Source organism: Acinonyx jubatus, chromosome C1 (genome assembly GCF_027475565.1).
Source record: "Acinonyx jubatus isolate Ajub_Pintada_27869175 chromosome C1, VMU_Ajub_asm_v1.0, whole genome shotgun sequence".
Lineage (NCBI taxonomy): Eukaryota > Metazoa > Chordata > Mammalia > Carnivora > Felidae > Acinonyx > Acinonyx jubatus.
Window position 1 is genome coordinate 212,766,223 of NC_069381.1, and position 14,001 is coordinate 212,780,223.

Below are 14,001 nucleotides of genomic sequence, written 5' to 3' on the forward strand. Positions count from 1 at the left end.
CCGGCGGGGGGCAGCCGGTGGGCAGATGGGTGGGACCCGCTCCTCCGGCAGACGCCTGCCCGGCCCCCCTTTCCACGTACACGTGGAGCTACTGCGTAGTCCCCTCGCCCTTGCCTTGGGCTTCTGCCAAGACCCAAAGGATGGGCTCTGCTTCTGAAGATGGGACGCTGTGCCCTCTGGGCCTCACGATGCACAGCGACTGTTCCCAAGCGCTCGACTGTGCGTTTATGTGGTTGGTTCGGTTCAGACCCCGGCCCCCCACAGCGGAGCTGGGCTCGATCGGGACCGCAGGTTTATCTGCAGGGTAACCACACCAGGAGACCGTCCCGGGGGTCCCTGCTCTGCCCCACTTTTCTCTTAGGACACACATGGATCTTCTCAAGGTCAAAGTGTTCTCTCTCTTTTTTTTAATGTTTATTTATTTTTGAGAGAGAGAGAGAGAGAGAGGGACAGAGCATGAGCAGGGGAGGGACAGAGAAAGGGGGAGACACAGAATCCAAAGCAGGCTCCAGGCTCCAAGCCGTCAGCACAGAGCCCGATGCGGGGCTCGAACCCACGAACTGTGAGGTCATGACCTGAGCCACCCAGGCGCTCCTCAAAGCGTTCTTTAAGACCGAGTTGCCCATCCATTGGCAGAGCTCCCATCACCTGGGCATTCGGAGTCTGCACCCGAAGGGGGACCAGTGACTCCAAGAGCCCTGTTGTGTGTGCCTCGTGCACGTCTGCAAACGAACTTCGCCTCCAAGAGTTTAGTGTGGGGGGCGTGTTGACTCGGGACCTGTGTGTGACACCCAGAAAGGGCTGCTGCTTCGGGGCGCCTTTGTGCTGGGAGTTGGAGCGGGGGACTCGGTGATGGCAGAGCGATTTCGGGAGCATCGGTTGAAGGGTTTGGCCAGCAGCAGGCGGGGAGAACCTTCCAGGCACGGGAAACAGCCTTGGCTGAGCGGGCCGCATTGGGTTTTCAACAGGGGGGATACTTATAGCCGGTCAGAGGGTGGGCTGACCCAGCATCACACATGAGGGCAGTCATAGGGGAGAGGCTGGGCGGGAGATAGCAGGGGTGGGTGAGCAGATGTTATCTTGGGGGCAGAACAAATGAGGATTTTTTCCGAAATAATGAGGCCACAGAGACAGGGGCAGGGATTTCAAGGGTGTCGGGGAAGGGCCACGTCCTCACCCTGTAGAGTTTGTTTGGGTCTCGAGGAGGCCAGGTGGGGGGCACCTCAGCCTACCATTTGCACTTGAGGCTGGTCCTGTGTTGGGGCGCGACCCCTCGGTGGGTGGGCGCGTGGGTGCAGGCTGCTCGGCGATTCTCTGTCCTGTCTGTGCGTCGCGGTTACGTGAGAGCCTTGGCAGGTCTCTGGGTTGGGAAGTATTTGAAAGCCTGCACGGGTGCTTGTCAGCGGCACATCCAGGGTCGAGCAGTGGTGACGGGGACCGCTTTGGGGCTCAGGCGCGTGAGGGCCGTACCAGCTGGAGGCTGTGGACGGAAGAGAAAGGAGACAGAGAGGGGATCACGCTGGCCGGTGGCTCCGATCGAAAGGAAAAATAACATTAATCATAGCCCTCGCGGAGGATAGTGGTTCTCAAAACGGGTGCTCTCGCCACCAGGGACGTTTGGCAGTGGCCGGAAACATTTTGGGCGGTCTGGAGTGGGGACGCTCCTGGCTGCTAGTGGGGAGACGCCAGGGGTACAGCTGAACGTCCTCCCGGGTGCCTGACAAAGCACGATCCCGTCCAGGATGTTCACGTCCCGAGGCTGGGGACCCCGACCTGGGGAGCCGGCACTTACGTATCAGCACATTTCATCCGCACGCTTTGCGGAGGTGGATGGTGTTATCCCTGTTTCATAGAAAGGAAGCGAAGGCACCATGCAGCTGAGAGTTTCAAGCTTGGAGCAGTGACATCACTGAGAAAGTGGGGGCGGGAGGAGGTCCTCAAAGGTGAGAAAGTGGGGACCTTGGTTTTGAATAGATGATGACGTTGCCAAGAGGAAATGCAGAGGATTTGTGGCTTGTGGGACACCACGAAATCGAGCCCCTGGTACAGAGCTGTGTGGGGACACCAGTGCCGTTCCCATTTGTGTCCGTTCCCCAGGGAACACGGCGGGGAACGATAGACCTTGAGGCCTGCTGTGGGCCCACCCGGCAGGGCAGGTTTTGCTGTCCTTCTGCAGGTGCCGGTGGCTCAGAGAGGTTCAGTAACTCGGCCAAGAGCACACAGCTCGAGCTGGTGCTCACGCTGAGATCGACCCTGGAGCCCCATGTTTTCTGTGTCACCTCCCCTAAGTTCAGTCCCCACTGCAGTCCGAGGGTTGGAGGAGGAAGAACGCGGGCGATAATTTAATGGTTTACTGAGCATCAGGTGAGGAGACCGAGGCCCGCGGCCGAGGACAGAGCCGGGACGGGGCCGGCTGTGGGGCTGGAGGCCCGGGCCAAGCGTATGAATGGGGGCTCAGTCGGTTAAGCGTCCGACTTGGGCTTAACCGACTCACAGTCAGGATCTCATGGTTCGTGAGTTCGAGCCCCGCGCCGGGCTCTGTGCTGACAGATCTGAGCCTGGAGCCTGCTTCGGATTCTCTCTCTCTCTCTCTCTCTCTCTCTGTCTCAGAAGTAAATAAACATTAAAAAAAAAATGCCTTCGAGAGGCCGCTGAGGTGACTTGGCCAGACTTTTCCAATAACACTTAGGAGGTACAAGTCCACAGTTGCCCTTTGCCTGCCGATCCCCGACTCCTCCCTCAGGAGCCTGAGGTGAGCACTCATCAGCGGTGCCCTGGTCACTGGGGACCCGGGGATGGAATGTTCTGGAAGTGTGGAGGCAAGGTCACATGTTTCAGTTGAGTCCGTGACTCTCTGGTTTAGGACCTTGACTCTTGTCTGCTTCCTGGCGTTCCGGTCGTATTAGATGTGACGGAGAGGGAGACACAGGGGGAGTACGCTGGGACAGGCGTGTATTTTCCTGGGGCCGCCGTGACAAAGTACCGCAGACCGGGCGGCTGAAAGCGACAAGTTCACACTCGGGGCTCCAGAGGCCAGACGGCCGAGATCACGGGGTCCGCAGCGTTGTCTCCCTCTGAGGCCGTGAGGCAGACGCCGTGAGAGGCCTCTCCCCCTGGTGTGTGGCCAGCCAGCTTCTTCGCGTGTCCTCCCACTGCCCCGCCTCTGTGCCCAATATTCCCCTTTATAAGGACCCCAGTCATAGTGCACGAGGGGCCGTCCCAGTCCCTTTTTCTGCACCGGATCATCCACCAAGATCCTATTTGCAGTGAAGTCCTATCTGTAGGTATCAGAGGTCATTTGATGGGGCACCCGTGAACCCACCTTGGTGTAATTCTTCGCCACAGCAAACGGTAGGGCTCTGGACCACGGTGGTGCAGTTGGACAATAGCAAGGAAAAAAAAGGATATTTCGCGGGGACTCCGAGCGCTTGTTGATGGAAAGTACAGGGCTTGTATGGGTGCTGGGTCCCGATAACAGCCTCCCCTCTGACCTCTGCGGACTCTTTCCTGTGCCTCAGGCCCCGTGCACCGCGTAAGGGCATCACCTGTCGTGGGAGCTCTCAATACCACTTTGCCTTCCTCGGGCAGGCGAGGACAGTCGGGCACAGAGAGGTCGGGGTGAGTGTGGCTGAGGTGGTGAGTGGTTACGTGGGGACCTTCTGAAGCAGTGAGCAAGACCTGAGTGACAACAGCTGTCAGCAAAGTGAAGTTCGGGGGACGGAGATTGCCCGCCAAAGGGAACCATCAGTGCCAAGGTCCTGGGGCAGAGATGATTTGCATTCGGAACAGGAAAAGTACCAAGAAGGAAAGAAGGTCATGGAAGGCTGGGTGGGACCAGATCGGGTAGCCCTGATAAGTCTGCTAGATTTAATCTAAGTGCAGGGAAATGCCACTGGAGAGACTTTGTGGAGAGACCTCCAGCTGTTCTAAGGAAAGTGTGTGTTTAGGAGTCAGGGGAGAAGGGAATGAGACGTGGGAGACCAGGTGGGGGGCTGCTGCAGTGAGAGAAGGGTCAGATCAACACACTTTGGAGGCAGAATTGCCTGGATTTGTGACAAAGAATGTGTGGTCCCCAAAGTTTAATTTATTCTTTGTCCTTTACAGAAAGAGTTTGCCAGTCTTTGCTCTATGCCATCCTGGGACTCATTAAAAAAATTTTTTTTTGGTTTATGTTTATTTTTAAGAGCGGGAGAGACAGAGTGTGAGCAGCGGAGGGGCAGAGAGAGGGAAGAGACACAGAATCTGCAGCAGGCTCCAGGCTCCAAGCTGTCAGCACAGAGCCCGACGCGGGGCTTGAACTCACGAAACGGGGAGATCCTGACCTGAGCCGAAGTCGGACGCCCAACCGACTGAGCCACCCAGGCGCCCCCTGGGACTCATTTTTAAATAAATGAGACCCACCATGTTTCTAGAAGAAAATAAAGTATATAAAGATGCCAATTCTTACCGATGCCATGCCAACAAAATCCCAGAGGGGTTACTTTTGTGAGGGAATGAGGAGGTGGGGAGACATTTTATTAGATTATTTTAACGTTCATTGGGAAGAAACAATAGGTAAAAATTGCTGATAAGAGACTGAAGTACAAAGTTGCTGGACCTTCCAGGTAGGCAAATGTGGCCCAACTTCTACTGTACTAAATACAGGCTGATGTTGTTATAAACATTTGCAGACCGGCGGCACAGAATAGATGGGATTCAAACCCCGGTGTCCGCCCACACTGAGTGCACTGAGATGACATCACATCCATCAGCAGGGGATGAATTGATCGGGAACTGACATAGGAGTGATTGCTTAGCCGTTCGGTAATGAATTTTGTAAAGTTCCTCACCGAGCAGCACAATAAATTTCTTGTACGTTAATGTCACTGTACAAGTCATTTTTTTAAATAAAAGAGAATAGATGTGAATGTTTATCAGGTTTTTCATTAAGGTAGGCTTTTCTGTGTTTCCAGGCAAAATCACAAAGGAAAGATTGATACGTGGCTGCATAATTGAGACTTTATCAAGTTAGCAAATGGGTTTGTGCATGTACAAAGCAGCTGAGCAGGGAAGACATTTGCAATGGCTAGGATGAAATTTTAGGCTGTAATTGAGCAAAGGATACGAAATAATAGTCATAAAGCAGGAAATAAGGGGGGGCCTCTGGGGGGCTCCGTCGGTTAAGCGCCTGGCTCTTGATTTCGGCCCAGGTCATGATCTCACCGTTCATGGGATCGAGCCCCGAATAGGGCTCTGCACCAACAGCTTGAAGCCTGCTTGGGATTCTCTCTCCCTTTCTCGACCCCTCCCCTCCCAAAATAAGTAAATAAGCTTAAAAAAAATAAAAGAGCAAGTGCCTATGATTTTTTTAAAAACAGAAAGCAGGAAGTAGTAGATATGTGAAAATTTCTGACCGTCGTGGCCAGAGGAATGTCAATTTAAACTTTAGTGTTTGTTTCCAGGAAAGTGTTTGGCAACGCTTCATACTCTTGCTAGAAAGTCGTCCTAAGAGGATAATCCAGAATGCTGAGGAAGATTAGTTATAAAGATGGTCACCACCGCCGGGCCATTTATAGCAGCAAAAATCTGACTCCCGCCAGGAGGAGCGGGGTCAGGGTGTTCTCCGATTGCGGAACCACGGAGAAGGCCCAGCTGGCCGGGTCGGAGCTAGCCAGCCCATTCATGAAACTTTCTGTGTTGACTTTCCCGTCTCCCGCTCAGCTCCCATCAGGCAGCCCTCGTTGCAAGGTTCGTTGAATCGGAAAGGCCAGGAGGGAGGCTGTGGATCAGTATGTCTGACATCCGCTCGCCTCTGTGGCTGGTTTTCAGCTGGGCCGTGTAGCGGGCTCAGCCCTGCTCTCTGCCTGCGGGGTTTTGCAAACACGGTCACTCATCCGCGTGGCCCTTTTGGCTTCTGCGGCTCCTGCCATGTCTTGAGGATGTTAAACCCCTGCCTTGAAGTTGAGCCTCAGACATGGCCTGCGCGTGTCATGAACGAGAGTGGTCCATGGGGTCGGGGCAGCGTGGAACCGAGGAAGCCGCCTCCCGTCTCTTCCTTGTCTGAATCTGGCACTTTAATCGGGGTCTCAGAAACAAACCTCAGGGGCAGTCTCTCCGTGAAAACCAGATAAGCCTCCGCTTCCTTGTCTGCACAGAGAGTGGCACCGGCCAGGTGTTCGTTTCCCAGAGTGGTATCGAACACGAACCTTGAAAACGCTGTTTCCAAGTTAATGTATTCTGGAAAAGTTATCCGCGTATCTAAGGAATATTTTTTGAAAGGATCGACTAGCTTCCTCTTCAAAGCAACAGAAAGCTGCCTTTAAAATAACTTCCTTAGGGGCGCCTGGGTGGCCAGTCGATTGAGTGTCTGACTTCGGCTCAGGTCATGTTCTCACGGTCCGTGAGTTCGAGCCCCGCGTCGGGCTCTGTGCTGACAGCTCGGAGCCTGCTTTTGGATTTTGTGTCTCCCTTTCTCTCTGCCCCTCCTCTGCTCACTCTCTCTCTCTCTCTCTTTCTCAAAAATAAACATTAAACAAAATTTAAAAAAAAAAAAGAAAAATGATTGTTCTTACAGAGCTTCTGTGTAAGAATTTTGTTAGGGGGCACCTGGGTGGCTCAGTCAGTTAAGTGTACAACTTCAGCTCAGAGCACCATCTCATGGCTCATGGGTTGGAGCCCCGCGTCGGGCTCTGTGCTGATGCCTCGGAGCCTGGAGCTGGCTTCGGATTCTGTGTCTCCCTCTCTCTCTGCCCCTCCCCTGTTCATGCTTTGTCTCTCTCTGCCTCAAAAATAAATAAACCTTAAAAAAATTAAAAAAAAATAAAATAACTTCCTTAAATACACTTGTTATAAAAAGTGGGTTGATCTAAAGACAACTGTTAAGTTAGTTGTTGTTGTTGTTGTTGTTGTTGTTGTTGTTTTTAAGGAAGACAGTTAATCAATGACCCACATTTAGAAATCACAGCCCCTTTTAGTGCTGCTGTTTTGCCTTTTGATGACCGTGTCAGACGGGCGTCCGTCCCCTGACCAGCAGCCCCCAGGCCAGTGAGCGGACCTCTCTTCTCGTCGCTCTGACTGCATTTCAGAGATGGCCACACTCGTTCTTCCTGGCCACTGGCCGGGGACCAGGGGTGGTGAGTATTTCTCATCTGGGCTGGTCACAAGACCCTCCCTCACAGCCCGTCTGCCGCCAGGCCCGTCACAAGGTGGCCCGGCCTTCCCATGTGACCCAGCGTGGCAGATCGCAGACCACCAGACCTCCCGAACCTCCCGCGCTTGACGAGCGCCACGTGAGGGTTATTCTTTGAACTTCTAGCCGTTTTCTGCAGCAGGCTAATGAGACACCATTCGTGGCCAGCAGCCACCGTAACGTGCTCGGGATGACGGGCAAACCGAGAGGTCTGTGGGCCTCCGGTCCCGTGCGTGCCGGGAAGACGCGGTAGGACCCACCTCGTTCTCCTCCTGATGTGTCACGCGTGTTGCTGTCCCAGCTACATGATAAGCGGTGGAGGGAAGGGACGCGGGACTCCACCCGCTTGTGCCTTTTGGCGGCCCTCGGTGCCCCGTGGTGCTGAAGAACTGGTCGCGTGAGACATCCGTCCATTCAGCAGGTGACCCCACACACAGCTTGGGCCAAGCCCCGTGTTTAGTGCCGGGGAATCCGAGGAACCGTGTCCCCCGCTTGCAAGGAAACGAGCGTGGTCGTCAGGGGACCAAGTCACGAGCATGGTAACAGCTGTGATGTTCAGGCTCAAAGCGGCCGGTGCCCAGAGGGGACACTGAGAGCTCGGAACGGAGATGGGATTCCATTGGCAAAGGCCCTGTTGGCCGAGGGTCCCTCTCAGATGGGCAGGTTTTAATGGGGGAGAAAGTAGGCCCCCCGGTGAGTTCAGGGGTGCCTTGGAGGCAAACGAGAGGAGCAGCTCCTGTGTTTGGCGAGAGTCCGGGAAATGGGAAGGAGCATGCAGGCAGACTGGGGAGAAGAGCCTGGGACTGCGGTTTTCACCCCAGGACCCTGGGGGGCAGGGCGCTGGCCGAAGGAGGCCGGGCAGGGGGAAGCTGGGCCGCGGAGGCCCAGCCCTGGGACGCTCCAGATCCGGGGTGTCCTCCTTTGTCACTGGCCGGAGAAACAGGCCGTCTTGCCCGGCCCTCACTCCTTGGACAACAGAAGCATCGAGTGAGAGGTGGGGACGCGGGTGGTCACCCCGCCACCTGAGGGACCCCTGCCACCTGTGGGGCCCTGGGAGGTGCTTCTTGAGCTTTGGGGGAACAGATAAGGGCTTCCGCGCGTGCCCCTTCTAGCATCTAGCGCACGGAACCTCCCCTCCTCCAAGCTCTAGGCTCCCAGTGGTGCCTCAGGCGTGGGTGCCTTGAACACGTCTGCTCTCACGTTTCCTTCTGCTGAGCACAGAGCCCTGTTCTAGAAGCCGGCGCTCGGTGGGTTTTCACGGAGGTGCTGGGGGCCCCGAGTGGCCCTTGCTGCCACTGCCCTGAACTAAAACCTGGGCATCTAGCCTCATTGAGGCCCACTCCCGACACGGGTCAGAGAAGCTAATTCCCCGGGGCCCCCACCAGTGGACCCACGCTCTTGGCACCCCCGGAACGAGGCGCCGTCTCGTGCTGCAGGTGCACACAGTGGCAGAGCCCCGGAGAGGAGACTCCTGAAGCCTCCTGTGCGAGGTGGCGTGGAAGCTTCGGGTTTCTCTGGGCCGGCCGCTCCCCTCTCGTAACTGGAGCCCGTGCCGTCCCCGCCAACCGAGAGCGAGCCTGGAAAGGGGACACGGGTCACGTGCTGGTTTTCCACTTGGGTCGTTGCCCAGCCCGGACGGGTCGGGGGTCAGGACGCGGCAGAGAGCTGGGAAGCTGGGAGGAGTGGGCCTCCTGCAGGGCTGTTTGCCTCAGAGGAAAAGAGGTGACCGAGATACTGGCAGGCACACAGGCTTGCCCTGGCCTCGCCGGGTCACTGCCGGGCTCCAACCTCCCGGTGTCCTCGGTGTGACCCCCGTGGGAATCAGGTGTCCCCAACGGCCCCCGCTGGCCCCACAAGCGTGCTGGGACGCGTGGCGGCTTGTCCGCAGCTGGCCCGTGGGGTCAGGGCCCTGGGGTGTCGGGCTTCGGGCTGTTGCTTACGGGGACACAGGTCAGCTGGGGAGGGGGGGTCTCCGAATTACCTTGCTTCTCCGGAGGCCGCTGTTGGCGTGGGGAGTGAGCCAGGTGGGCACACGGGATGCAGTTTGTGCTGACGGTCCGGGGACCGAAATCACCGAGGGCGGGTTGAAACTCGTGCCTGCTTTTTAACCCGGAGGAAATCTGATGCAATCACCACGACACTCTTACTCCAGAAATCAAAATCAAATGTGGAGATGAGTCATCTCCAAGAAGGCACGAACAGAAGTCACCGGGGAGGAACCCAGAGCGGTCTGGGTGCCCCGGTTCCCCCGCAAGCCGGGGCCGGGCCCACAGCTTGCCCTCTGCACCTTCAGGTCGGGGCCACCGGGGGAGCCCCGCGTGTCACACACACACCCTGGGGTCCTGAGTCAGGGACCCTACAGACGCTCACGTTCTTTGGGTTTTCTCGGTTGCTTTGCTTTTGCGATGTTCCTGGGGCGGGGCCTTGGCAGAGAGGCCCCCACATGAATATTCTGTGAATCTGGAGCCCGAGGAGTGAGGCGGGTCTGCACGGGTGGCCGGTGGGCTGGGCCTAGGTTCCCAAGTTTGCCTCGAGAATCTGGAAATAATTCTGTGCATGTACAACGATGTTGTCTGTTCCGAGGCCAGCCTCCTCGTTCCTGGGGAGGAGCTAGGAGCAGGCTCTTGTCTCTGCAGATGAATCAGCCTTTGCGCTAAAGAAAAGAAAAACTCATTAGTTATGAGTCAGACACAAGGAACCTTTAATGCCCCTTCCCGTCTTCCCAGACTTGACTACTACCAAGAGGGCGGGGGGTTCCCGAGTCCAGGCGTGGCCTGGGGAGGATGGGGGGGATGGCGTGGCCACACACCTCCCCCCCACTTCTGAGAGGTCCTGAGGTCCTGTGCCAGCCGCCCCGGGCAAGGGTGTGTGCAGCCACAGGCCGTCCTCAAGAATTGACTGACTGTAGCCGAGGGAGGGTGGCCAGACTTGTAGGTCATGCCATCCAGGCACATCTGACTGAGGTGCCCCTCCTCCCCCGGGGAACCCATCAGTGATTAAGAATGCGCACGTAGATTTCCAGAATAGGCTAGGATTCTCAGATGTATCCTGCTTTGTATAATCAAGTCACGTGGCCATCTGGGGGACACTAGACATTCACGGGGGATATTGACTCTTGCAAGATTATCCCAGGGATACCTTTCAAAATGGTGTCCGAAGCCTTTGTCTTTATTCAAATAGAATTCATTCATTCGTGCTCCTGCTCCACGCGGGTCTCACACAGCAGAGGGGACGCAGAAGCAGGGTGAGTGCTGTGGCCTCCTAGAGCTAACATTCTCTTGGAGAAATCAGGCTGGAGGCAGGACAGCATGTGATTTGTTGGGTCCATAAGGAAAGTAGGGAGAGAGGGTGGGGTTAGGGATGTTACCAGAGCAGGCACCTGTCCCTGCTGATTTGGTGACATTCGAGCAGGGAGCCGAATGAAGTGAGGGATCAAGCCTGGTGAGCATCTAGGTTTGGGCCTCCCAGGTGAGGGGACAGCAGGTGCAAAGGCCCTGAGGTCGGGAAGAGGGAAAGAACTTCTGGAAAAGGGTCCACAGAGCTAGCGAAGACCCCTTATATGAGGCCTTGAGGGCATTGTGAGCACACGAAGAGCTAAGAGGCTTTTGCAGGGCGTTGAAGAGAGCCTGACTTCTAAAATCATTCTGAGGGCTAACTGAGGGGTAGGCTCCCCAAGGGCAGAGTTGGACACAGTGGACCTGGTGGAACGATGCCGATTACTGTAAACGTGGAAAGTCAGGCGGAGGTGTATTCTGAACGGGGCGTGCGTGGCGTTGGGCATACACACACTTGTGGGCCCACCGGCCTCCACGGAGTAGGGGGGTGGCTGCTGGGGCACAAGGGAGGAGGGAGGGAGCTGCTGGGGAGGGAGGCCGAGCTCTGTGGCTGGTTGAATGTGCCATTCAGCCACGACCGCGGTGGTGAAGCCTGGAGGGGGCCCGAGGCAGCCCCCGAGCTGGGTTCGGACCCGGGAGGTTCCGTTCTGAGGGGGCCCTCGGTGAGCTGGGTTTGGGGTTTCTTGTCCAGCTGAGCAGGAACCCGGCCGTGTCTCCTTGTGAGGCTGTGAGGGGGCTCAGCGCCTTGGCCTGTGACCCCGTGGCTCCTTAGAGTTTTTCCCCGGGGCAAAGGGAGCCGCGTACAACATTCCCGTCTCTCTCTGGCAAGGCAGGTGATGAATGGTTCCTCACATCGCCTTCCTCGTGGTTTTTGTTTGTTTGTTTGATTGCAGGCCCGTTAAAAGACGTACGCACATAGGAAAATAGTAATAAAATAGCAAATAATTTAAAAACAGGAAGATGGGGAAATGGCATCGCGTCTGGTGGACATAATAACACGTGACAACAGTGTCATGTGCTGGAAGGAAGCTTCACGAACTCGAACTCGTTACAAAGCGGATCGGAGCACTGAGCCGTTCACCCCGACACGACTTTTCTGACCGAAGCAGGGACTGATTCCCGGGGGCGTGCTCCTTGAGCTCCGGCAACTTGAATGTGGAGCTCGGGGACGATGACTGCAGATCTGAGGCAGCACATGAGTCACTGGAGAAGCTTGCAGGCCTGTGGGGAGGAGGGTGGAGCGAGAAGGGTGGAGAGGACCGTTTTCCTGGAGGCGCAGGGGAGGGGAGGGTGCTCAGAGAGCAGGAGCCACAGAGCGCCGGGCGCACCTGAGAGGCAGCAGGGCCGCGTGTGGTCACTGACTCACGTCGGGGTGCAGCTGAGTGACACGCCCGGAATGGCAGGTGGAAACCGGGTCGTGGGGGGGCTCTGAATGCCGGGGCAGGGAGGTCAAACTTCGCGGATTTAAAAGCAGGAAGCAACACCAGGGAGTTTTGAGCTGGGCAGTGACCTGACGTCGATGGGACAGCCTTGAGACAAAAGGGCGCTGCTGTAAGGGACAGCAGGAGGAATCGGGGATCCCACAGCCGCCGGCAGCACGGGCCTGGTGCACTCTGGGCCTGGAGAGAAGTGGTTAGCAAGGCTGGGGAGAACTCGAGGCATTTTGTCCATGCTGCCTCCTGGAGTTTTACCCGCCCCCTAGAGCATCACTCGCCCCCTAGAGCATCACCTGCCCTCTAGAGCATCACTCACCCCCTGGAGCATCACCCGCCCCCTGGAGCATCACCCGCTTCCTGGAGCTTCACCCGCCTCCTAGAACATCACCCGCCTCCTGGAGCATCACCCGCCTCCTGGAGCATCACCCACCCCTGGAGCATCACCCGCCTCCTGGGCAAGTTACTCCAGCAATCTCTCCATGCCTGGCTCTGGGATGAGTGGAGATGCGGAGCTTCTCTGGGAACCCTCACCCTGATGGTATCTGGTCAGGGAAGGTTCCAGGTTCCAGGAAGAGAGAGTCTGCCAGGCTTGTCCAGCGAGGGCCAGCTGCCCTCTTTGCTGTCAGGACATGCCCAAGGATGGTCTCCCATTGTCTCTGAAGAAAACTTGCCATTCTGGGCTTTACACAGGGCATTGTGAGCGCCACGGGACAAGCGTCCCTCTTCCCGGGAAGGGGTAGCATGAACGAGTGCGTTGATAACTCGGTGAGCACGCGATGCTTCTGGCTGCCCGGGAACCGCGCTCTGGTGCCTCGACTGAATTCACCCTGGCTGATGAGTGCTGGGCTTGTCAGGATGTACAGTCAGTGGCTTATCTCTTCCTTGAATGGCACCCTCTCTGGGGGTATCTTTGTTTTTAAAAAGGACTGCAGATCTCTTTATGTAACTGCTAACATGCCTTTGTGTCTCTGCTGGCTCAGGGTAAAAAACTAGGTCCCCCATCAACAGTAAACAAAAACAATGATCTATCTCCAGAAATCCCAGTGACGTCCTGAACCGCTTTCTCCTCTGCTCACCCCTAAGCCCGGATTCACCCCCCACCCCCTACCACCACCCCCCTACCCCCTGCCGCTGCCTCCTCGGTGGTGATAGCGAATGCAGGAATCTGACCACTCGTAAACGTTTATCTCCAGTTCCATCTGCCAGCCCGCAGATTCTCCCGAGTGCTCGCTGGGAAGCCGTGCCCTGTCCTGCAGGCACCTCAGGGGAGCTGCTGGCTCTCCCTCTCCCTGCCCTGCATGAAATCAGCCCCTCCGACGACCACACCAAGTCGCCCTGCAGGACTTTGTGGGGGTGTTGGGGCAGGTGCCCCCTGCCGATCGCCACGTGCACCTGCTTCCCCCCCAGCCCTCTGCAGCCTGTCCATAACTACACTGTCACTAACGGCATCGCTGCTTCCGTTTTGCTCATCTGCGGCCAGATGTCCTCCATCAGAAAGCTTCTGTGACTTCCCGTGGTCTCCAGGGCCAAGGTCGTGGTCTCCAAGGTCAGCCCCATTGCCACCTGGGCGGGCTGCCTTCTCTCTCCTCACTTCGCCGGTCCCCAGCGCTCAGGTAGCCCCCGGGCCCCGCTCTGTCTGCCGACCCTTCCTCGACCTCCAGAACCTTCCGGCATGTCCCCTACTCTGGGTAGCTTTCCGGGCCTCCCCCAGGCAGCTAATCGGGCTGGACTCTCAGTGTTATAGCACGGGGGCCCCCCCAGCCTGCCTCGGGGTCCTCGGGAACAGGGCCACGCCAGCCCTGTTCGCCGTGAGAGCGAAGAACTCGCCCTCCCCCTCCCCACCCCGTTCACCGAGTGCCCTGGGCAGCTCTGCAGTGGAGGGGAGGGGGGCCCTCATGGGACGAGCCGAGGGTGCCAGTCAGATTTCACAGCCAGCTGGCTTTGGCCGTGTCTGTCTGTCTGGCTGGCTGCTGTATCTCCAGGAGACACCGTCAGACCTAGAATCTTGGGTGGTTAATTTGCAGGTCTACCCGGCAAGCACAGGTCATCGTCTCAGAACTGT

At 57.0% G+C, this 14,001-nt stretch overlaps 1 protein-coding gene and 1 long non-coding RNA gene across 5 annotated transcripts in view; one reads left to right on the top strand and one right to left on the bottom strand.

Moving 5' to 3' along the window:
• SH3BP4 (SH3 domain binding protein 4) overlaps positions 1-14,001 on the top strand; it is an 85,904-nt gene that overhangs the window by 51,339 nt on the left and 20,564 nt on the right. The window contains exon 1 of one of the 4 annotated variants that reach the window (XM_053215991.1): positions 13,534-13,552. The exons of the other annotated variants lie outside the window; for them this stretch is intronic. The gene's annotated coding sequence lies outside the window, so the exon portion shown is untranslated. Of the gene's footprint in view, positions 1-13,533; positions 13,553-14,001 lie in introns of those variants that run through there. 4 annotated transcript variants of the gene reach the window in all.
• Positions 435-9,270, bottom strand: LOC128314156 (uncharacterized). Its single transcript, XR_008295653.1, has 2 exons — positions 9,150-9,270; positions 435-1,480 (listed from the first exon to the last, which is right to left on the bottom strand). It is a non-coding gene; the product is annotated as an uncharacterized LOC128314156 (long non-coding RNA).